At 44.7% G+C, this 25,686-nt stretch overlaps 1 long non-coding RNA gene across 1 annotated transcript in view; it reads left to right on the top strand.

Annotated features, from left to right (window-relative positions):
- The window catches only part of LOC144682767 (uncharacterized), a 28,174-nt gene continuing 2,488 nt past the window's right edge, over positions 1 to 25,686 (top strand). The window contains exon 1 of the long non-coding RNA XR_013577101.1: positions 1 to 137. This is a non-coding gene — a long non-coding RNA (uncharacterized LOC144682767). The remainder of the gene's footprint in view (positions 138 to 25,686) is intronic.

Here is a 25,686-nt window from a genome sequence, read left to right as displayed (position 1 = left end):
ACCGGTTTTCCATGACATCACTTCCACTGATGTCTCCCGGAATATGTCCAGCCAGAGTTGACAACCTTAGTTGCTGAGGTGGCTTCTTAGGCCACCTGTGAAGTAGCTCCTCAGCTACAAGGCTGGAACATGGAAAGGTGAGTAGCACAGACATATCACTAGGGCATGATAGTGGCTTTCTGGTTGAGAGTTGGAGGTCTACTATAGTTGGGCATTTCTCATTAATCAGTTGGATCTTTCTGTTGTGAAGAACCCATTTTTGGAAAATTTGAATCACATTGAAGTTCAGACATCCTTCCTCCTGAGTTATTTTTAAAAGTTTGCAATATTATTTGGGGGCTGTGAATATGCCATTCATCAAGGAACCATGGGTCAAGATAGATGTCCAGCGGCGAGCACCTCATGAGGGAAGAGATACTTTGCATATTTAAGTTAACAAAGAACTGCTGGTTACCAAGCTAAAGACTCTTGCTGATTGGTTAAAAACATCTGGCCTAAGAGAAGTATTCTTTGAACATCGCAGTCATTTTAAGGCTCTCAGTCAAATGGAGTGAGTGTGTGGGTGCCCTAGAAGCAAGCTGCAAGGAAAAAAGATTCTGCCTCACCTTGGTGTTAAACTTTCCTCAAAAATGTCTCATTGGAATAAATAATTTTTTTTTTGAATGTCTGCAAAGTTGTGATAAGTAAGAGTAATCAAGGACAGTTTCACCAGAAAAATCCATCTGAAATAACTTCCAGATCTTTTGCGACCAGAATTCTGTTAGATCAATAGCGTTGAGATCCCTTCAAATTTTATCCTTTCAAAAGAAACGTTTCCATCCTCCAGCCTCTGCAGTGTTTGTTTTGCCCTGATTTGTATTTGTGTGTGAGTGTATGGCGGTTCGAATATCTGTTTTTTAAAAATGGGGGGAAAAAAAATCATTACACTTCTAAACTACAACTTGTATGTTAACCAGTTAATTAACTTGTTTTTAAAGAGTAGTTTGTTTTATAATAAATCAATTTTTTGTGTTTACTGAAAGAAGCCTGGTTAAAGTCTTTTATTGGTGGGAATAACAGTATTAAAGGTAAACAACTGGCCAGTTTTGTGGGTGAATTTAAGATTTAAATTAAGATTGTGGAGAAGAGGGGCTAGAATTAACTGTGCACTCCTCCCATCTTGGTCCATAACACTGTACACAGGAAGCAGGAGGATTGCAGGATGGAGGCTGCAGTCAATGCTGCATTCTTGATGGCAGTGCTTTAATTGAGGAGGAGAAGAAGAGCCCGGCGCTCCTTGGCTCACCTTCAAGAGGAGCCCTAGTTTGAGGTCCTTGGTCCAGAGGAGCCCCAAGAAGAACCAGAGGATAAGGAGGTTAGATGTATCCCACGGAGGAGACTGGCATGACCAAGAGTCTACTGAAAATGCCTTTCTTATTTGGAGATGAGCAAGAGACAGTGCTGCGCATGTCTACACTTGTCAAGAGTTGTGTTGGCTCATATCTGCCACATTCTGTAGGAGGGTCTAACGCTGCATGGACTGGGAGGCTGTCCTCTGCCAGTGGTGCTGAAGGTCACTGTTGCACTCAATTTTTTTGCAAGTGGCTCCTTCCAGGGATCCACAGGGGACCTATGTGGTATGTCTCAGTCTTCAACACATAAATGTATCAAGGAGGCAATGGTAAAGCTCATCATTATGTGAAGTCCACAATGGATGACACTAGCCAGGCTGCCAGATTTCTTGGATTCGTGGCTATCTCAGTCTTCCATAGAGTGCAGGGTGCAACTGATTACACAATGTGGCTTTAAGAACTTCATGACAGCAGCCCCTGGTCTTCATTGACAGGAAAGGTTTCCACTCCCTCAACATTCAGCTGGTGTGAGATCCTCAGAGGCATTTCATGTATGTTTGTGCCAGGTACCCTGGGAGTTCCCATGAATCCTGCATCCTGAGTCACTCCCAGGTGCCTCAAATATTCGAAAGTCTGCAGTGCTTACAGGGTTGGCTGCTGAATGCATATGAACATATGAACGTACGAATTAGGAGTAGGCCATTCAGCCACTTGAGCCTGCTCTGCCTTCAATAAGATCGTGACTGATCTAATTGTAACCTCAATTCCACATTCCTTGCCTGCCCACTATAACTCTTCACCCCTTGTTAATCAAGAATCTAGACAGCTTGGCCTTAACAATATTCAAAGACTCTGCTTCCACCTCCTTTTGAGGAAGAGAGTTCCAAAGACTCTCTGCCCTCTGAGGGAAAAAAAATTCTCCTAATCTCTGATAAGTGATCAGAGGGGGGAGGGTTGGAATGTCTACAACAATTACCATGGAACCCAGAATTACTGGGGGAGGCTGGAGAATAGCCAAAGGGAGCTCTACCTGCACATCATGGGTTTCCAGGGAGATTGGAGGGACCTGAACACTGACAGGGGGAGGGTTGAAGTTGGTCTCAAATTAAAAATGCAAATGGAGTGCAGCTGAGCTAACAGTGCGAAGACTTGGAGTTTGGTGAGAGGAGGAGTTTTAAGTGTTAATTTTGTTCTTAAATTTTGCTCTTAAAATCTAATCTACTCTGTAATTAGCAGTAACTCTGTCACATGAGCAGGGACATATAAATGAGATTGAAACATTTTTAAAAAATTTTAATTCCTGTTGGAAATCTCATCCTGCCCATGGATGAGGTTTCATAAAAAATCCAAAGGCTGCTTGGCCTTTTTGCCTGTCCGCCAACTGAACACTTGGACGAGCAGCGAAAAATCTGATTTAATTAATTGATTAAGGGCCTATTAAGGCATCTTAATTGTCAGAGGGTGTGCTGCTGCCTCTTGCGTTCGTCCGCCAAGCGAAATATCGTGAGAGTGCGTGATGACGTCAGGACACTCACCTGACACCATCGCACACTATTTTACTCCCATTTGGGTCGGGCGCATGCCTGCCCGATGAGAGAAAAATTCTGCCCAAGATAATGGGAGCTTGTCAGAAAGGTACAGCAATAATCAAGGGGGATTTTAATCTACATATAGACTGGAAAAATTAGATGGGCAAAGGTTGCAAGAAGAGGAGTTCATAGAATGTTCTCGGGATAATTTCTTAGAACAGCACGTTCTGGATGCAGCCAGAGAGCAGGCTATACTAGACCTGGTACTGAACAATGAGATAGGATTAATTGATAACCTCATAGTGAAAGCACCCCTAGGAAGCAGTGATCATAAAATGATTGAATTTTCCATTCATTTTGAGGGAGAAACGAGTGTGTCCAAGACTAGTACTTTAAACTTAAATAAGGGCAATTATGAGGGCATGAAAACAGAACTAGCTAAAGTGAACTGGCAAATGATGTTAAGGGATAGGTCAATAAAGATTCAGTGGCAGACATTTAAAGCGATATTTCACAGCATGTTAGCCTTTATTAAAAGCGATTGGGATATAAGAGTAAAGAGGTCTTAGTACAGTTATACAGAACCTTGGTGAGATCACGCCTTTGCCTAAATGACACACAAGGCCAGAGACACACAACATTTGCCCTTCAGCATCATTACCATCGGACATCCTCAGACAGCTTGCTGAAGAAGAAACCTCGAAGATCAGACTCAAAGAGCAGCTCTCAGATATTTCCAAAAAAGGGACAAGGAGAGGGAGTGGCTAGGAGGGGAGTGATTGGGAGTAGCAGTGGCCATAATTATGGAGGGTGGCAAAGGTGATACGGGAGGTTGGTGATGGCAAATGGGAGGGGCCTAGGCTGTGTCAGGCAGCTCTGATTCTTAAAGAGTGGGGCAGTTCCTGCCTGCCAGATTAAAGGCTGAGGTGCCTGGTTAGCTCCCAAAAAAGGTGGCAGGGACCATTGAATTTCTAGGCCACGGTTAGTGAGTTTCAGATTCTGGCCATGTCAGGATGAGTTAATCAATCCTCCTAGGTTAGCAAGAAAATCAGTGGATTAATTACTGTCTCACACCTTTCGTTCCCAAAGCTACTATAAAGTTGTACTGTATTTATGCTGCTATGATCATAAATGCCACACCCAAACCTTTACATACATTCCGTACAACTCCCAATGATTTCACTTCTGGCTAGTTTCCACAAGGTGGTGGTGTATCCTTGGAGCAATCCTTGTATTTACTCCAGTATGACTCAAGGAGCTAATGCATGCTTCAGAATCCACTGAGAGTCATGATATCACAATGTGCTTTACTGTTATTATTAATACTTATCTATGGTCATGAGTATGACTCTAGGTCAATGATGTATCAGTTTGGCTGACTTCCTTTGAAATTCAGCAGGATCATTATACATACATGACACATGACATTAATACCTGTGCAAGCATCCTGGTGTTCTAAACTTTGAACCAAGCTTGCAAGATTGAGATCTAGTGAATTATATTGCCCTCAGGATTCTAACCCCACGCTGAAAGATAACCACAGGGTAAATGATAGAACATCAGTCTTGGAAACAAGTTACCATAGCGACAATAGATTTCTGCAAGAAAATGATCAAATTTTTTGCCAGTGTTTGTTCATAAAATTGTAAAATAAAAGCAAAGGAAAAGGGGAAGTATAGATTTTCTAGGGTGTCACCAGGGATAAAGGGCTATAATTACAAAGCATGGGGAAATTCGATGGGATATTATGCTGTGGTAATGCTGATGGTAATTGCTGGCGAAAACTGTCATCTGGGAGGAGCAAGATAATGGAGAACACAATATCACATTGATGATTCTGAAAACAAGGGGGAGCCAGAGCCTTACCATCCCTGCCATTTAGAGTTGCAAACTCTAGGATTCATGGATCACATGATATCAGATCATGTGACTTCAACAAACATCACTGCATTTATTTTTTAAGGAGTGCATTGGATACTGTTGAGAATCTTTGCTCATAGTTTCACATCAGGAGTTGCTGTGTGAGAAGTTCCAAGAAACAGTAGGCCACTTGTGAGCAGGCAAAGAGGAGAAACTAAGGTCACGGAAGAGGGGCAATTGAAGGTGGAGGAGTGATTTACAGAGGGGAAATCAGGGGTGAGAGGAAGTTCGATTCCATCAGTAACTGATAACAACTCATTAAAATTGCACTGATAATTAATAGTGTAAGAGTTTGATAATACTACTATTTTTTAGGGTTTTATGTTGGTTTGAAGTAAAACCTATGGATTTTATCTTGACCACTTTATAAACAGTTCAATTTGAAATTCTGCTAGTGGGGCAATTTATAAATAAGGCTGGGAACAGGATGACAGCTGTTTGCGAGGAACTGGTGTTGGTGACTAGTAATATCATTAAAATCTTTTCAATAGTAATACTGATAATACTCTTGTTTCTCTCATAACCAACGGTAATATAATAACTCACTAATAGCTTATAAGAAACCAGAAGGTGTGATGGCCCAATATCCTACAGTAATTGGCAGTAATACCAAAAACCCATTGATATTCACCCTGAAACCATGACCTGAAATTCCTCGCACAAGACAAGGTGCAGTCAGCCTTTCCATTTGATCACTTTTAACAGTCTCTCCCTATCTCCTTGAATTCTGATTCTGGTTCCATGAAGATGACAGTTCTCAACTGGGAACCTTAGTCAGAGCTGATCTGTACTTGGACAGCATGTGTCAAAACTGCATGCCACAGAGTGATCTGAACCAATCTGGAAACTCAGAGGTCCTTCCAAATTTGAATGGCAGTACCTCATTATCATTTTATTCTTCCATTTTTCCACTGATCTGTTGGCCAAATTGATAGCCTGGCTGGTTGTTAGGCTGAAAACTAGTACAGGATATGGGGCAGCAGAAAATTCTTGTGATGGCACCCAGCAATCGGGAGGGGGAGGGAACGAGAGATAGGGGCTCAGCAGAGGATGGACAGGGAGAAGTCATCATGGGAGGGAGAGGGCATAGGCTTCCTTGAGGGGCTGTGGGGAGCACTCTTGCCCACTTTGGTAGAAAGAATAGAGAAGCAGAATAAATGGAGAAACTGAAGGATGCTGTGGTACAGGGGGTTCTGGGTTCCTCATACATGAATCACACAAAGTTAGCAAGAAGGTACAAGTAATTAGGAAAGCAAATGGAATGTGAGCCTTTATTGCAAAGGGATGGAGTATGAAAGTAGGGAAGTCTTGCTACAACTGTACAGGACACTGGTGAGACTGCGCCTAGAGTACTGTGTACACATTGGTTTCCTCACTTAAGGAGGGATATACTTGCTGTTCAGAGAAGGTTGACTAGGTTGATTCCTGAGATGAAGTGGTTGTCTTATGAAGAGAGGTTGAACAGGTTGGGCCAATGCTCTTTGGTGTTTAGAAGAATGAGAGGTGATCTTATTGAAACATATAAGATTCTGATGGGACTTGACAACGTAGATGCTGGATAGATTCCCCCATGTTGGGGAATTCAGAACCAGGGGGTATAGTTACAAAACAAGGGGCCTTAAGACCATAAGACAACCATAAGACGTAGGAGCAGAAGTAGGCCATTCGGCCCATCGAGTCTGCTCCAGCATTCAATTAGATCATGGCTGATCTGATAATCCTGCCTTTTCCTCATAACCTTTGATTCCCTTACTGATTAAAAATCTGTCTATCTCACCCTTGAATACACTTAACCACCAAGCTTCTACAGTCCTCTGCAGCAAAGAATTCCACAGATTAACAAACCCCTGAGAGAAGAAATTCCTCCTCATCTCTGTTTTAAATGGGCAACCCCTTACTCTGAGATTATGCCCTCTGGTCCTAGACTCTCCCACAAGGGGAAACAACCTCTCAGCATCTACTCTGTCAAGCCCCCTAAGAATCTTATGTTTCAATAAGATCACCTCTCATTCTTTTAAACTCCAATGAGTACAGGCCCAACCTACTCAACCTCTCCTCATAAGAAAATCCCGCCATACCTGGGATCAACCTGGTGAACCTTCTCTGGACTGCCTCCAATGCCAGTATATTTTTCCTTAGATAAGTGGACCAAAACTGTTTGCAGTATTCTAGGTGTGGTCTAACTAGTGCCTTGTATAGTTTTCCCCTATTTTTATACTCCATTCCCTTTGAAATAAAGGCCAACATTCCATTTGCCTTCCCTATTACCTGCTGAACTTGTATGCTAGCTTTTTGTGATTCATGCATGAGGACTCCTAAATCCCTCTGTGCTGCAGCTTTCTGCAGTATTTTTCCATTTAAGTAATATTCAGCTCCTCTATTCTTCCTGCCAAAGTGCATAACCTCACATTTTCCCATATTATATTCCATCTGCCAAGTTTTTGCCCACTCACTTAACCTGTCTATATCCCTCTGTAGACTCTTTGGGGAGAATTTTCCCCCTGTTGGGGATGGGTGGGAGCGGGTGTGAACCTGACTGGCGCCCCGATCGGGTCCGCGCCGCCATTTTAAGGGACAATTAAGGATGACACAAATAGAAGAATTTTTGGGTCGGTGAACGGGGGCGGGGCCCGCTCACGACGCATAAAACGGCGCGCGGTGACGTCAGGCGGGTGCCCCAATGTCAGCACGCGTCATCATGGTGACATACACCCGGAAGCGCTGAGCGTTCCCTGTGCGGGCAGGAGGCATTCACTGAGTCGGGGCCTACGCTCTTTTACGCTTGCACGCGAAAGAGCGCAGAAATCTCCCTGAGGCACAGAGGTGCCTTAGGGAGATTAGTTTAAGTTTTAAACATCTAAATAAAGAAATTTAAAACTTTTAAAACATGCCACCTCATGTGACAGTGTCAATGAATTTAAAAAACAAATTTTATTGAATTTTTAAGCACTTCATGAAACCTCATCCCGCCTGTGGATGAGGTTCCATGACAAATGCAAAGGCCGCCTGGGTTCTTCACCTGCCGCCAACCTTAAGGTTGGACGGGCAGCTCATTTTATTAGTTCAATTAGTTTTTAACAGGCCTCAATATGCCTTTGACAGTTCAGTGGGCGCACAGCCAACTCGGCTGTGTGCCCGGCAAGCTGAAAATCTAAATGATGTGTGGTGTTATCGGGACGCCCGCCTGATGTCACCGCGCACCATTTTATGCGTCAGCAAACGGGCCCCGCCCCTGTTCACCGACCCAAAAATTCTTCTATTTGTGTCATCCTCACCACTTGCTTTCCCAGTTATTTTGTGTAATCCGTAAACTTGGCGATAGTACGTTCATTTCCCTCATCCAATTCATTAATATATATTGTAAATAACTGTGACCCCAGCACTGATCCCTGTAGCACTTCACTAGTTACAGGTGGCCATGCTGAAAATGCCCCTGTATCTCAACTTCCTTCCATTCAAGACTGAGATGAAGAGGAATCTCTTCTCTCTGAGGGTTGTTTATTTTTGGAATTCTTTACCCTAGAGAGCAGTGGAAACCGGGTTATTGAATGTATTAAAGGCTGAGTTGGACAGATTTTTGATCTACAAGGAAGCCAAAGGTTATGGGGCTCAGACAGGAAAATGGAATTACAACAATCAGATCAGCCATGACCTTATCGAATGGTGGAGCAGGTTCTTGTGGCCAAATGCCCTACTCCAGTTCCTATTTCTTATGTTTTTATGTTCTCTTGCTGCTCCTGACCCACAAGGAGTAATGTAAAATACACTTTGTAGAGCCAGCAGCTTCTGTATGTCTTTCATTGCTGGTGCTCCCGAGCTCTGGGAAACTCACACAGAAACTGTTAAATTTAAATCAGGCTTCTAATAGCACAATGGGAGCCTGACTTAAATATGTAAATGAAGTGTGTCACTTCTTTATCGTGAACTACTTGCATGTCATGAAATCTACTGCCATAGAAGTGCCATTGGGCATTTATGTGGCATAATGGGGAGGCATTCCCTGTTTTAAAATGTTTACTCCCCCACCCCTGACTGCCTCCTTTCCATGATAGGGAGGGTGGAAGGAGATTTAATATTGAAGCCAATCTTTACTTTTAATCTGCAGTATAGACCCCAGTTTACACATGTCCCTTTACTGGCTGCTCCTCTCTGTGTCAATCCCACTCACCATGCAGGACTCATAAAATGGCTACAGCACAGGAGGCCATTCAGCCCATCATGTCTGTGGCAGCTTTCTGTAAGAGCAACTGAGCTAGTCCCACTCCCTTACCTTTACTAAGTAGCCCTGCAAATTATTTCTCTGTTGCTGCTCCGAGTTCTGCTGGTCCCCATGCCCAATCCTGCCCCATTTTCCAACCTTTTTTAATCCCAGTTCTCTTTAATCACTCATCTGTCCCCAGCCCTATTCCCTGGTCTCCCTTTCTTCCTCCTCAGAGCCATCCTGCTCCTCTGATTTCCAACTCCAGCCAATGACAGGCTCAGAGGAAAGTGCTGTAAATGTTCTGTTTAAAATGAATGGAGTATAACCTTTCTCTGACTCCTGATGCAAGGCTAACAGTTTGAAATTAATTACAGTACCTGACATGTTGTTCATGAGGGCGCATTGCTGGGAAATTTAAATCATTGATCTCCCTGGTTGCTGCAGAGAGAGCTTGGGAGAGGAATTACTGAATTCAGGAAACTCTGGAGGGGCTGTGGAGACAGCTGTCCTTGACTGAGCAGGTGCTGGAATAAGCTTTCATGTATCCTGCTCTGAAAAAAACGTTGTTTGATGAACATTGTACCCATGTGCAGACATTGAGGTCGTTTTCCAGGATACGCAGCAGATGATAGGTACCTTCATATATGGCAACATCAAGGACTCTGCAGACCGCTGCTCCCAAGGGAAACAGTGGATTGACTATTTTCACTTTGTGATCTGTTGTATTAAAAGAGGATGGGCACTTATGCTGTCCTTTGTTATTAATGGGGATTACAACCATACAGTAGAGAGTGCATTTAATATATCAGGCTCAAGAAGGCAGCTCACCGTCACCTTCTCAAGGGCAATTAGGGATGGGCAATAAATACTGGCCTAGCCAGTGATGCTCATGTCCCATAAATGGATTAAAAAAAAGGTGATGATTTTGGCGTAGTTTTGTAGGGCAAAGTGGGCTCATATGTTGTGATGTTCTAAGATGGACATCAAATTGATACATTTGATTTGAAGGTGGGAGGCCTGCAGGCTTGCCCTGGTTAGATCCCATACCCACCAGTTTCCCTGGTTCCAATGTTGAACACTTTCATCTCGGCCTCTCTGCAGTCCCAACAGTGGTCACCACTCCCAGTGGCGCTGCTGTGACATGAGAACTGCTGGCTCTCCGATTGACTGGCAGCTCTCAGACATGGGACTTCCTGTTGGTGAAGGATGATGTCCTGCCTCAAGCCAATTCAAGGGCTGCCAGTCCGGCCAAACGGAGCTGGGCTCCCCTCTCCTATGGATACCTGTGTTAAAAGGAGTTTGCAGAATGTCACAGCAGTCCAGCAAGCCGACGTCCAATAGATTACCGGGATCGCTGAAGCCTTGCTCTAGGGGAGAGGCAGTGACTTCATGAAAAACAAACCTGCTATCCTCTTTCAGGATTGCAGCATTCATTCTCCCAGTACTGCCGCTCTGCTAAGGCTCTTATTATGGCCTGCCTGCCAGTCAGCCCAGATGTTTTTTTTTATTCATTCATGGGATGTGGGCTTCATGTCTAGGCCAGTATTTATTACCCATCCCTAGCTGTTCTTGAGAAGGTGGTGATGAGTCGCCTTCTTGAACCGCTGCAATCCATGTGATGTAGGCACACCCACAGTGCTGTTAGGAAGGGAGTTCCAGGATTTTGGAGTCCCAGTGAGTTCCAGCGACAGTGAAGGAACAGCGATTTATTTCCAAGTCAGGATGATGAGTGGTTGGAGGGGAACTTCCAGGTTGCAGTGTTCACATCTATTTGCTGCCCTTGTCCTTCTAGATGGTAGTGGTAATGGGAGGGTGCTGTCTAAGGAGCCTTTGTGAATTCCTGCAGTGCATGTTGTAGATGGTTCACACTGCTGCTACTGTGTGTCTGTAGTGGAGGGAGTGAATGTTTGTAGATGTGGTGCCAATCAAGCACTTTGTCCTGGATGGTGTCAAGCTTCTTGAGTGTTGTGGGAGCTGCACTCATCCAGGCAAGTGGAGAGTATTCCATCATACTCCTGACTTGTGCCTTGTAGATGGTGGACAGGCTTTGGGGAGTCAGGAGGTGAGTTACTCGTCGCAGGATTCACAGCCTCTGACCTGCTCTTGTAGCCACAGTATTTATATGGCTAGTCCAGTTCAGTTTCTGGTCAATGGTAACCCCCCAGAATGTTGATATTGGGGGATTCAGTGATGGTAATGCCATTGAAAATCAAGAGGCAATGGTTAGATTCTCTCTTGTTGGAGATGATCATTGCCTGACACTTGTGTGGCATGAATGTTACTTGCCACTTGTCAGCCTAAGCCTGCATATTTTCCAGGTCTTGCTGCATTTGGACACGGACTGCTTCAGTATCTGAGGAGTCGTGAATGGTGCTGAACATTGTGCAATCATCAGCGAACATCCCCACTTCTGACCTTATGATGAAAGGAAGGTCATTGATGAAGCGGCTGAAGATGGTTGGGCCGAGGACACTGCCCTAATGAACTCCTGTAGTGATGTCCTGGATGACTGACCTCCAACTACTAGAACCACCTTCCTTTGTACTAGGTATGACTCCAGAGGAGAGATTTCCCCCTGATTCCAGTGACTCCAATATTGCTAGGGCTCCTTGATGCCACACTCGGTCAAATGCAACCTTGATATTGAGTGCAGTCACTCTCACGTCTCAGCTCTTTTGTCCATGTTTGAACTAAGGCTGTAATGAGGTCAGGAGCCGAGTGGCCCTGACAGAACCCAGACTGGGCATCAGTGAGCAGATTATTGCTAAGCAAGTGCTGCCTGATAGCACTGTTGATGACCCCTCGCGTTACTTTACAGATGATTGAGAGCAGGCTGATGGGGTGGTAATTGTCCGGGTTGGATTTGTGCTGCTTTTTGTGTACAGGACATAACTGGGCAATTATCCACATAGCCAGGTAGATGCCAGTGTTGTAGTTGTGCTGGAACAGCTTTGCTAGGGGCGCGGCAAATTCTGGAGCACAAGTCTTCAGTACTATTGCCGGAAGACTGTCAGGCCCCATAGCCTTTGCAGCATTCACTGCCTTCAGCCGTTTCTTGATATCATGTGGGCTGAATCGAAATAGCTGAAGACTGGCATCTGTGATGCTGGAGGAGGCAGAGATGGATCATCCACTCGGCACTTCTGGCTGAAGATGTTGCAAATGCTTCAGCCTTATTGTTTGCACTGATGTGCTGGGCTCCCCCATCATTGAGGATGGGGATATTTGTGGAGCCTCCTCCTCCAGTGAGTTGTTTAATTGTCCACCACCATTCACGATTGGATGTGGCAGGACTGCAGAGCTTAGATCTGATCCACTGGTTGTGCGATTGCTTAGCTCTGTCTATCACTTGCTGCCTAAGCTGTTTGGCACGCAAGTAGTCCTGTGTTATAACTTCACCAGGTTGACACCTCATTTTTAGGTATGTCTGGTGCTGCTCCTGGCATGCCCTCCTGCACTCTTCATTGGAGCAGGGTTGATCCCCTGGATTGATGGTAATGGCAGAGTGGGGGATATACCGGGCCACGAGGTTACAGATTGTGTTCGAGTACAATGCTGCTGCTGCTGATGGCCCACAGCGGCTTATAGATGCCCAGTCTTGAGTTGCTAGATCGGTTTGAAATCTATTCCAATTAACACGGTGGTAGTGCCACACAACATGATGGAGGGTATCCTCAATGTGAAGGCAGGACTTTGTCTTTACAACGACTGTGCAGTGGTCGCTCCTACTGATACTGCCATGGACAGATGCATCTGTGGCATGCAGGTTGGTGAGGATGAATTCTAGTATGTTTTTCCTTCTTGTTTGTTCTCTCACCACCTGCCACAGACCCAGCCTATGTAGGACTTGACCAACTTAGTCGGTGGTGGTGCTACTGAGCCACTCTTGGTGATGGACATTGAAGTCCCCCACCCAGAGTACATTCTGCGCTCTTGCCACCCTCAGTGCTTCCTCCAAGTGGTGTCATCAGCTGAGGGAGGGAGGTACGTGGTAATCAGCAGGAGGTTTCCTTGCCCATGTTTGACCTGATGCCATGAGACTTCAAGGGGTGCAGAATCGATTCTGTGGACTCCCAGAGCAACCCCCTCCCAACTGTATACCACTGTGCCGCCACCTCTGCTGGGTCTGTCCTGCTGGTGGGACAGGACATACCCAAGGATGGTGATTGTGGTGTCTGGGGCATTAGCTGTAAGGTATGATTCCGTGAGGATGACTATTTCAGGTTGTTGCTTGACTAGTCTGTGAGACAGCTCTCCCAGTTTTGGCACTAACCCCAAGATGTTAGTACAGAGGACTTTGCAGGGTCGACAGGGCTGAGTTTGCCGTTGTCATTTCCGGTGCCTAGGTTGATGTTGGGTGGTCCATCCGGTTTCTTTCCTTTTTGAGAATTTGTAGTGGTTTGATACAACTGAGTGGCTTGCTAGGCCATTTCAGAGGGAATTTAAGAGTCAACCACATTGCTGTGGATCTGGACTCGTGTGTAGGCCAGACCAGGTAAGGACGGCATATTTCCTTTTAGGAAAAAGGTGATGGGCAATTGAGGATGGCATTAGTGAACCAGACGGGAATTCCAGATTTTTATTGAATTCATCTGCCGTGGCGGGATTCAAGCCCTCGTCCCCAGATCATTACCCTGGGTCTCTGGATTACTAGCCCAGTGACAAGACCACTACACCATCGCCATGCCGATATGGTGCAATGCGAAACCTAGGTCTTCTAGGCTGAGAGCTGTTTAAGGTTGTTCTGTAAATGGATCTCAGCGACTGAAGGTCAGCAGCCTTCCACCAGCCATGCAACAACCACTGCATAGGAGCACCAGGACAGGCAGAAGCACACTGAAAATGGGCATTAAGGGAATGTAAAAGCATGATTATTCACATTTGAATGTAATATGACAATGTTTGAATTATAAATTTGCTTTGGAATGTTTACTTTGCGTTGACTTTTTTTTAAATTAATGGACACCATGATGGTCATTAAGAGAGGGAAGGGAAGGGAAGGTGTGGGACTGTTAATGAATTGGGGTTGTGTTTATTGATATCACAGCCAGATGAGTTCTTCACAGATAGCTTAGCTAGAAAGGACCTGTCTAGGTTAGCTCGTCCTTTCCTCTTGCTCGTCAGCTGCTTGCTGTATAGCTGGTAGCAAGCGCTGTGCTCTGATTGTTTATTGTATAGTAAGTGAGCCTTTAATTATATTCAGGTGATGAGCCTTAACTGGGTATTCATTTGTGCTCCCACATAGTCCTTCAACATGTGCCACATCACTTGACTTCAGCAATTATATAGAATTCTGGAAAGCACCAAACACATGGACAGTTGTACCAATAGCGAGAGGAAATCAGTCAGCAACTAACGGGTGAATAGTTGATGCCTTTAAATAGCTGTGGTTGGGGATCCTTCCTGCTGTTGAACTTCTGTTGAATCGTATGTGATTAAGAGAGGGTATTAGCTGGGCCATTGATCTCCAAAAATGTTAGCGTCAAGACAAAGATACATGTGATGATCTGCCTACTCTGCATACCCCCAGTGGTGCTCACTGAACTCGCACTAATGCCCTCACCAATGTGCCATTTTGTGCAACCTGCATCCGAAGTGTATGTGCACAGTGTGGACGCCATTTTGGATTTCTAAGTCCGCTTGTAGCATCCAAATAATGAGAATTACGCAACTGAATTGTGTCACTGGTACTTGCTAATGACACAACAGTAAGCAGTTTGGCAAAATGCAAGGAATGCGGCAAAAGACTTCAGGAAGATGTAGGTTAGGGGAATAGGCACACAGAAAGCAGATAGGATTTAATGTAGTAAGCATGAAGTGATGTATTTTGTAAACAAAAATCAAGGAATTACACATTTAATGGAGTGACAAAGAAAGATGTAGATGAACAGAAAGACCTAGCGGTATTCAAATTCATAATTTCCTGCAAGTGTAAGTACATGTAGATGAAGCCATAAAACAATATTCTGGGTTCTATAGGTAGGAGCTGAGAGTATAAAAGCAAAAGGAAATGATAAGATTATGCAAAATATTGGTTAGATCATAATTAATGTAGGGTGTGCAGTTTTGAGGTGCTCCATAATAGAGAAGAGGTGAAAGTCAGAAAATAATTTTCATTCCCTAGGATGGTGCCAGGGATAGGATACTATAGCTATGAGGAGAAACTTGGATACTGGGACTATATTTTATGCAACGGTAATAAGCTTGGAGGAGATTTAATCGAGTTTTTAATAAAGAGTGAATCTAGTTGAGCAGTCAATGAGGAGATTGGGAGAAATTTCTTTACGCAGAAGGTTGTTAATGCATGTGATGTGTTGTTGCACAGAGTGGTTGAGCACAGACCATTGCATCATTTTAATGGAAAGTTAGATAAATAATTGAAACAGCAAACCATACAGGACTGGGGGGAAGAGAGCAGAGCAGCGGCTCTAGTTTTAGATTGCTCTGTCAAATAGTCGGGTATTTTCTGTGCTGAACATTTCTACGGGCAGGATTTTTCCTTCTTGTCACTGAAAAAGTCACCGCAAAACTTCCCCCACACTGGCAGGCTGCCCCACACTCCATGACACTCAGAGGAGTGCTAAGTGGCTTGAGTTGATTCTTCTGCCCCATCTGGGGAAGGAGTCACACCTCCGAGAGCTGAGATTGGCTGTCAGCCCACTGATCCAACAGCGCCACTGGGAGCAGTGGCCATTGCTGGGACTGCATCCAGTCCACAAAGAAATAGAGCCAGGAACCGGATGACAGGTAAGTTGGAGTGGGGCAGGGGGTGCAGCTCCTTGGTGGGGCCAGAATAAGAGGACCTGTGAGGGAAAGGGGGAGTGCAAGGAGGATGGGGTTCCAGTACACAGGAATGGGGGAGGGGGGGGCGGGGGGGTGGAAGGATCACCTGGGAGAGGCAGACCTTGACAGGGAGCACCTCTGATTGGAAAAAGAGGTCCATGAAGGAAGGCCCCCCTTTTCCACCTGAGGCCCAAGCAAGTTTACCTGCTGGGCTTCCCAACCATTGTTGACTTGCTCCTGAAAAATTACAGCCGGCTGGGATGCGGCCCTTAAGTGGCCACTGGTCACTTCTGCCCGCCTTGTTAACTGCGCAGCCTTGGATAGTGTCAAATCCCCCCTCATCGCAGAAAATCTGATAAAGTCTCATCTCTGACTCCTACAACAGTGCGATTCCAGATTAATTTGTCTTCTGGGCTCCATATTCGCAATTCTCAGCTAGACGATATAAATTGTTAATGAAAGAATCTCTACTCTCTCCCTATTTTTGGGTACGTCTATTGAACTTGGCATATAATGGTGTTCCTTCTGAGGCTGAAAAATGTGTCAAAGGCTTTTATAGCCTCTTTGTATGTAGCCATCTCTTCGTTTATGTCCTGTCTGACCATTAAGTTGTCTGCAATACTGCCTATGGCATAGAGAAGGTACTGGCCTGCTCCTTGCTAATTTTCCCTGCTAGTACTGAAGCTGTTCTGCCACTTCTCGGCTTGATCTTTGATGATGTAGCATGCTGTGGATAAAGGGGGACTGGTGTTGTACTGTACTTAGATTTCCAGAAGGCATTTGCTAAGGTGCCACATCAAAGGTTATTGCAAAAATAAAACCTTATGGTGTCGGGGGTAACATTGGCATGGATTGAAGTTTGGCTAGCAAACAGGAAACAGAGGGTAGGCATAAAGTGCTCTTTTTCTGTTTGGCAAGATAAAATGAGTGGTGTGTAACAGGGATCACTGCTGGGGCCTCAACTTTTTACAATTTATATAAATGACTTGGATGAAGGGACCGAAGGCATGGTTGCTAAATCTGCTGATGACACAAAGATAGGTAGGAAAGTAAGATGTGAAGAGGACATAAGGAGGCTACAAAGGCATATGGATAGGTTAAGTGAGTGGGCAAAGATCTGGCAAATGGAAAATAATGTGGGAAATGTGAAATTGTCCATTTTAGCAGGAAAAATTATAAAGAAGCATGTATCTAAATGGTGAGAGATTGCAGCACTCTGAGATGTAGACGGATCAGGATGTCCTAGTGCATGAATCATAAAAGGATAGTATGCAGGTACAGCAAGTAATTAGGAAAGTTAATAGAATGTTATCAGTTATTGTGAGGGGAATTGAATACAAAAGTAGGGAGATAAAAACAAAAAGCTAAAAGCTACTGCGGATGCTGGAAATCCAAAACAAAAACAGAATTACCTGGAAAAACTCAGCAGGTCTGGCAGCATCGGTGGAGAAGAAATCAGTTAACGTTTCGAGTCTTCATGACCCTTCGGCAGAACTGAGTATAGTTAGGAGAAAGGTGAAATATAAGCTGGTCTAAGGTGGGGGGGCGGGGGGAGAGAGAGAAGTTGAGGGTGTGGTGATTGTGGAGATAAGCAAGCAGTGATAGGAGCAGATAATCAAAAGATGTCACAGACAAAAGGATCAAAGAGGTGTTGAAGGTGGTGATATTGTCTAAGTGCTAATTAAGAATGGAAGACAGGATACTCAAGGTACAGCTCTAGTGGGGGTGGGGTGGAAAGACTAACAAAGTTTTAGTTTTAGATTTAAAAATAATGGAAATAGGTGGGAAAAGAAGAATCTATATAAATTATTGAAAAAAAAGGGAGGGGGGAGAAACGGGGTGGGGATGGGGGGAGGGGGAGTTTAAGATCTAAAGTTGTTGAATTCAATATTCAGCCCGGAAGGCTGTAAAATGTCTAGTCGGAAGATGAGGTGCTGTTCCTCCAGTTTGCGTTGGGCTTCACTGGAACAATGCAGCAAGCCAAGGACAGTAGGGAGGTTATACTTCAATTATATAGGGCATTGTTGAAACCACATCTGGAGTACTGTGTACAGTATTGGTCTCCTCATTTAAGAAAGGATGTAAATACATTGGAAGCAGTTCAGAGAAGGTTTACTAGACTAATACCTGGAATGGGCGAGTTGTCTTATGAGGAAAGGTTAGACAGGCTAGGCTTCTATTCGTTGGAATTTAGAAGAGTAAGAGGCAATTTGATTGAAACATATAAGATTTTGAGGGGTCTTGATAGGGTGGATGTGAAGAGGGTGTTTCCTATTGTGGGAGAATTTAGAACTAGGGGTCATTCTTTAAAAATAAGGCGTCGCCCATTTAAGACAGAGATGAGGAGAATATTTTTCTCTCAGAGGGCTGAGAACTCTCTTCCTCAGAAGTAGTCTTTGAATATTTTTAAGGCAGAGCTAGATATAGATTCTTGATAAGCAAAGGGGTGAAATGTTATAGGTGGGAATATGGAGTTGAGGTTACAATCAGATGAGCCGTGATCTTATTCAATGGCGCAGCAGGCTTGAAGGGCTGAGTGGCTGATTCCTGTTCCTAATTCATACGTTCGTATCTGGGCCTTCCACGTGTTCAAAACACTCCGGTAAAGGTTAGATTTTCTCCATGGCTTTTCTTCACTCTAGTCTTTCTTTGTGTTGGCATTTTCCTGCACTGCTCCTGCCCCACAGTCGCTTCTCCTGCTGCTTTTTTCAGTCTCTGGCCTCTTGGTGCCTTTTCCATCATGTTTTCCGCTGTCACCATCTGTTATTATCGTTGTAGGTCTTAGATGACGTTATCCTTGGTCTGGATTGATTGAGACTGCTGGAGGCAAGGCTGTTGGTAAACTTTGCCTTTTCTTGAATAATTCTACTAAGTATATACAGTACAAGGCTTAGCATGATGCTTCTCAAAGAACTACCTCTCAGCCTACTTTGTTGTCATGTGATCTTACATCACTGATGATGTGGACTGTTATTATCCATTTATTTTCCATACATCACCTGGTGATTCCAACACAGGTTTCCTCATCAGCATAAAGAGCAAGTGGAATGGGATATATATTCCTTGAAATACATGGCACTTAATTGACTCTCGGGTACTCTCATTCTATTTCTTTTGGTTCAGTAAGCCTTAATTATACTATTTTTGATCACTCGCAGAACTATATTCATTTAAATCTTATTTAACTCAGCTTACCGCATATAAGCTGAGGATCATTAATAACATTATTTCACTACAGGCTCTTTATTTCTTTATTACCTGGCCTGTCAGGAGCTCATGAATTTAGTTTCTTCTTTTAGATGTCAAGTTTAGATTCTTGTAATAATTATCCCTGTTTTAGCTTGAATGTTTATATTTCGTCCATTAGGCTATAATGAAGAACATCCAGGTATTTGTACTTTTTAATACCTAATTGGGTACTGAAAGTATATCATTGTATTTCTCAAAGGAATTGTCTGAGTCAACAGATGTGTTGTAAACAATTTGGCACCAAATTTCTCCAGCGCTTGGGGCAAACCACTGATGAAAAGGCAGTGAAAGTGGACTGGTGCGGGGGTGGGATCCTGAAGCAGGCCTCTGCCCTGAAAATGTAACTCTGGGATTTCCTGTGGGGAATGGAAATTATCTTCACCCAACTAATGGTAAGCAGAATGTTGTCACCCACTGGAGCTCCTGCCTCATTTGCGCCGAGAAATCTGGATATGAACATAATATTGGTGTCCAGGTTCATGAATTGACAAAAGCAGGGTCCATAGAAGTGTCCAGGTTGAGGTCATGGCCAAGAGGGGGCTCCAGAGTCACTTTAAATATTGTTTTTACACAGCTCTCATATAGGCAGCCGATTAGCTGCAGCATTTCACAAAACAAACCTGTTGGCAACATCCTCATCTGAAACTGCACAGCATGGTTTTCTCTTCTTCTGCTCTAACAGTTTCTCAATTTGTGCTCATACAATAGACGTATTTGCTGAAATAATTTTGCAAAATTAAAATTATTTATCTAAAAAGAAGCATATATCTAAATGGTGAGTGATTGCAGAGCTCTAAGATGCAGAGGGATCTGGGTGCCTCAGTCTATGAATCACAAAAGGCTAGTGTGCAGGTACAGCAAGTAATTAGGAAAACAAATAGAATGTTTTCATTTATTGCAACGGGAATTGAATACAAAACTAGGGAGGTTATGCTTTGGTTGTACAGGGCATTGATGAGACCACATCTGGAGTACTGTGCACAGTATTGGTCTCCTTATTTAAGGAAGGATGTAAGTGCATTGGAAGCAGTTGTTAGAGAAGATTTACTAGTCTTATACCTGGAATGGGCGGGTTCTCTTATGAGGAAAGGCTGGACAGGCTAGGCTTCTATCTGCTGGAATTTAGAAGAGTAAGAAGTGACTTGACTGAAACATATAAGATCCTGAGGGGTCTTGACAGGATGGATGTGAAGAGGATGTTTCTTCTTGTGGGAAAATCCATAACTATGGGTCACTGTCTAAAAATGTGATTCCAACACAGGTTTCCTCATCAGCATAAAGGGCAAGTGGAATGGGATATATATTCCTCGAAATACATGACACTTAATTAACTCTCGGTACTCTCATTCTATTTCTTTTGGTTCAGTAAGCCTTGTACAGTTAGTAGAATGTTCAAGAAAAGGTAGAGTTTACCAACAGCCTTGCCTCCAGCAATCTCAATCCATCCAGACCAAGGATAACCTCATCTAAGACCCACAATGATGATAACAGATGGTGACAGTGGAAAACACAACGGAAAAAGCACCAAATAAAGAGGCCAGCAACTGGAAGAAGCAGCAAGGGAAGTGACTGTGGGACAGGAACAGTGCGGGAAAAACGGCAACACGAAGAAAGGCTACGGTGAAGAAAAGCCATGGAGAAAATCTAACCTTTACCAGAGTGCTTTTTTTTTCATTCACGGGTTGTGGGCTTCGCTGGCTGGGCCAGTATTTATTGCCCATCCCTAGTTGCCCTTGAGAAGGTGGTGATGAGCTGTTGTCTTGAACTGTCGCAGTCCATGTGGTGTAGGTACACCCACAGTGCTGTTAGGAAGGGAGTTCCAGGATTTTAACCCAGTGACAGTGAAGGAACGGCGATATATTTCTAAGTTAGGATGGTGAGTGACTTGGAGGGGAACTTTCAGGTGGTGGTGTTCCCATCTATCTGCGGCCCTTGTCCTTCTAGATAGTAGTGGTCATGGGTTTGGAAGGTGCTGTCTAAGGAGCTTTAGTGAATTCCTGCAGTGCATCTAGTAGATAGTACACACTGCTGCTACTGTGCGTTGGTGGTGGAGGGAGTGAATGTTTGTGGATGTGGTGCCAATCAAGCGGAATGCTTTGTCCTGGACGGTGACAAGCTTCTTGAGTGTTGTGGCAGCTGCACTCATCCAGACAAGTGGGGAATATTCCATCACACTCCTGACTTGTGCCTTGTAGATGGTGGACAGGCTTTGGGGAGTCAGGAGGTGAGCTACTCATCGCAGGATTCAAGGCCTCTGACCTGCTCTTGAAGCCACAGTATTTATATGGCTAGTCCAGTTCAGTTTCTGGTCAATGGTAACTCCCAGAATGTTGATAGTGGGGGATTCAGTGATAGTAATGCCATTGAACATCAAGGGGTGATGGTTAGATTCTCTCTTGGTGGAGATGGACATTGCCTGACACTTGTGTGGCGTGAATGTTACTTGCCACTTGTCAGCCCAAGCCTGGATATTGTCCAGGTCTTGCTGCACTTGGACATGGACTATTTTAGTAGCTGAGGAGTCACGAATGGTGCTGAACTTTGTGCAATCATCAACGAACATCCCCACTTTTGACCTAATGGTGCAAGGAAAGTCATTGATGAAGCAGATGTAGATGGTTGGGCTGAGGACACTACCCTAAGGAACTCCTGCAGTGATGCCCTGGTGCTGAGATGACTGACCTCCAACACCACAAGCATCTTCCTTTGTGCTAGGTATGACTTCAACCAGTGGAGAGTTTTCCCCCTGATTACCATTGACTCCAGTTTTGCTAGGACTCCTTGATGCCACACTTGGTCAAATGCGGCCTTGATGTCAAGGGCAGTCATTCTCACCTCACCTCAAGTGTTCAGTGCTTTTGTCCATCTTTGAACCAAGGCTGTATGAGGTCAGGAGCTGAGTGGCCCTGGTGGAATCCAAACTGGACATCAGTGAGCAGCTTATTGCTAAACTAGTGCCGCTTGATAGCACTGTTGATGATCCCTTCCATTACTTTACTGATTGAAAACAGACTGATGGGGCAGTAATTGGCTGGGTTGGATTTGTCCTGCTTTTTGTGTACAGGACATACCTGGGCAATTTTCCACATAGCTGGGTAGATGCCAATGTTGTAGCTGTACTGGAATGGCTTGGCTAGGGGCGCAGCAAGTTCTGGAGCACAAGTCTTCAGTACTATTGCTGGAATATTGTCGGGGCTCATAGCCTTTGCAGTATCCAATGCCTTCATCTGTTTCTTGATATCACGTGGAGTGAATCGACTTGGCTGAAGATTGACATCTGTGATGCTGTGGATCTCCAGAAGAGGCCGAGATGGATCATGCACTTGGCACTTCTGGCTGAAGATTGTAGCAAATGCTTCAGCCTTATCTTTTGCACTGATATGCTGGACTCCCCTATTTTTGAGAATGGGGATATTTGTGGAGCCTCTTTCTCCAGTGAGTTGTTTAATTGTCCACCACCATTCACAACTGGTTGTGGCAGAGCTTTGATTTGATCCATTGATGTGGGATTACTTAGCTCTGTCCATCACTTGCTGCTTATGCTGTTTGGCATACAAGTAGTGCAGTGTTATAGCTTCACCAGGTTGACAGCTCATTTTTAGGTATGCCTGGTGCTGCTCCTGGCATGCCCTCCTGCATTCTTCATTGAACCAGGGTTGATCCCTTGGATTGATGATAATGGTAGAGCGGGGGATATGCTGGGCCATGAGGTTACAGGTTGTGTTCGAGTACATTCTGCTACTGCTGATGGCCCACTGCGCCTCATGGATGCCCAGTCAGAGTTGCTAGATCTCTTTGAAATCTATCCCATTTAGCATGGTGGTAGTGCCACACAACACAATAGAGGGTATCCTCAATGTGAAGGCATGAACAGGTGGAATGCTCAGAAAGGGCCTTAATAGACATAGTCAAAAATCTACACTCCATTTGAACTTTAGTGCAGCAGAAACAGCAATCTGCTGATGAATTGTGCTTCTGACCCTGCTGGAGAATCCAGGGCCAGAAAAGGGTCAAGCTATCTTTATGGGTGTACCTCTTCTCACTTTTCATGTCATTAGAGCAGATGAGATAAATAATGGAATCTCAGCACCAGAATCACTTATTTCAGGTGATCTAGTCATTCTTGATGGACCTACAGTGTTGGTGATGACCTGTTAGTCAACACTGAACATGAACCTGGATAGACAACCATTTTCCCAATCAGACATGTTATGGCCAACATCATATAGAGAAGGGAGATTTCTCTTTCATAGACTTACACAGTACACCCTGGCCTTGTTATCACATCTTGTCATTTATAAAAGTATAGGCCCGAATTTTCATAGAGATGGAAAAGAACTGCGCCTCAGTCAAAATAATGGCAGAGCCCTGAATTTCGGAGTCCACCCCCGTATCCAACACCCACCATTTTTGCTGGGGGGTGTTGGCATGGAGGGTTTAAGGGCAAAGAGTGGTGAGGGGGCATTGGTTGACATGAGTTGAAACTAAGTTGGCATAGGGGCTATAAAGGGCCATGGAGATGTATGGGGAGGGGGTCATAGGTTGGCATGGAGAATATGAGGGGCCATGCGAGTGGGTGGGTGTCATGTATTGACATGGGGAGTATGTGGGGGGGGGTGAGAGGGCATGAGGGGTGAGAGCTAGAAAGTCTTACTGTTTTTATTATAACTGAGAGGTTTCAGAAGTGCTGAGGCGGGACTTTTAAACAGCCTAAAAACAAAAAACTGCAGATGCTGGAAATCCAAAACAAAAACAGAAATACCTGAAAAAACTCAGCAGGTCTGGCAGCATCGGCGGAGAAGAATAAAGTTGACGTCTTGAGTGCTCATGACCCTTCAACGGAACTAAGTAAAAATAGGAGAGGGGTGAAATATAAGCTGGTTTAAGGTTGGGTGGAGGGGGGGGGGGTTGGGGGTGGTAGTTGTAGGGACAAGCAAGCAGTAATAGGAGCAGATAACCAAAAGATGTCACAGACAAAAGAACAAAGTGGTGTTGAGGGTGGTGATATTATCTAAAAGAATGTGCTAATTATGAATGGATAGCAGGACACGCAAGGTACAGATAGCTCCTAGTGGGGGTGGGGTGAAATAAGACTAAAAGGGCATAAAAGGTATAGATTTAAAAATAATGGAAATGGGTGGGAAAAGAAAAATCTATATAAATTATTGGAAAAAAACAAAAGGGAGGGGGAAGAAACGGAAAGGGGGTGGGGATGGAAGAGGGAGTTCAAGATCTACCGACTCCCACAGCTACCTCGACTACAGCTCCACACACCCCGCTTCCTGTAAGGACTCCATCCCATTCTCTCAGTTCCTTCGCCTCCGTCGCATCTGTCCTGATGATGCTACCTTCAAAAACAGTTCCTCTGACATGTCCTCCTTCTTCCTTAACCGAGGTTTTCCACCCACGGTCGTTGACAGGGCCCTCAACCGTGTCCGGCCCATCTCCCGCGCATCCTCCCTCCCAGAAACATGATAGGGTCTCCCTTGTCCTCACTTATCACCCCACCAGCCTCCGCATTCAAAGGATCATCCTCCGCCATTTTCGCCAACTCCAGCATGATGCCACCACCAAACACCTTCACCCTCCCTGGCGGCATTCCATAGGGATCATTCCCTCCGTGACACCCTGGTCCACTCCTCCATCACCCCCTACTCCTCAACCCCCACCTACGGCACCTCCCCATGCATACGCAAAATATGCAACACCTGCCCCTTCACTTCCTCTCTTCTCACCGTCCAAGGGCCCAAACACTCCTTTCAAGTGAAGCAGCATTTCACTTGCATTTCCTCCAACTTAGACTACTGCATTCGTTGCTCCCAATGCGGTCTCCTCTACATTGGAGAGACCAAACGCAGACTGGGCGACCGCTTTGCAGACCTTCAGTCTGTCTGCAAGAATGAACTAGACCTCCCCGTCGCTTGCCATTTTAACACTCCACCCTGCTCTCTTGCCCACATGTCTGTCCTTGGCTTGCTGCATTGTTCCAGTGAAGCTCAACGCAAACTGGAGGAACAGCACCTCATCTTCCGACTAGGCACTTTACAGCCTTCTGGACAGAATATTGAGTTCAACAACTTTAGATCTGAACTCCCTCCTCCATCCCCTTTCCGTTTCTTCCCCCTCCCTTTTATTTTTTCCAATAATTTATATAGATTTTTCTTTTCCCACCTATTTCCATTATTTTTAAATCTATACCTTTTATGCCCTTTTAGTCTTATTTCACCCCACCCCCACTAGGAGCTATCTGTACTTTGCGTGTCCTGCCATCCATTCTTAATTAGCACATTCTTTTAGATAATATCACCATCTTCAACACCACTTTGTTCTTTTGTCTGTGACATCTTTTGATTATCTGCTCCTATTACTGCTTGCTTGTCCCTACAACCACCCCCCCACTTCTCTCCCTCCACCCCCCCACCTTAAACCAGCTTATATTTCACCCCTCTCCTATTTTTACTTAGTTCTGTTGAAGGGTCATGAGGACTCGAAACGTCAACTTTATTCTTCTCCGCCGATGCTGCTAGACCTGCTGAGTTTTTCCAGGTATTTCTGTTTTTCTTTTAAACAGCCTGCCTTGGCACTAAGCAGCCCCTATGGCTGCCTCCGCACCATTTCCGGAGGTGGCAGGTTTAACCACAGTTAGCATCCCTCAGCCCTGAAACAAAAATCT

The sequence above is a fragment of the Cetorhinus maximus genome, chromosome 7 (genome assembly GCF_964194155.1).
Source record: "Cetorhinus maximus chromosome 7, sCetMax3.hap1.1, whole genome shotgun sequence".
In the NCBI taxonomy this organism is placed as follows: Eukaryota; Metazoa; Chordata; class Chondrichthyes; order Lamniformes; family Cetorhinidae; genus Cetorhinus; species Cetorhinus maximus.
Note: the sequence above shows the minus strand (reverse complement) of the source record. Positions and strands in the feature narration are given on the sequence as shown.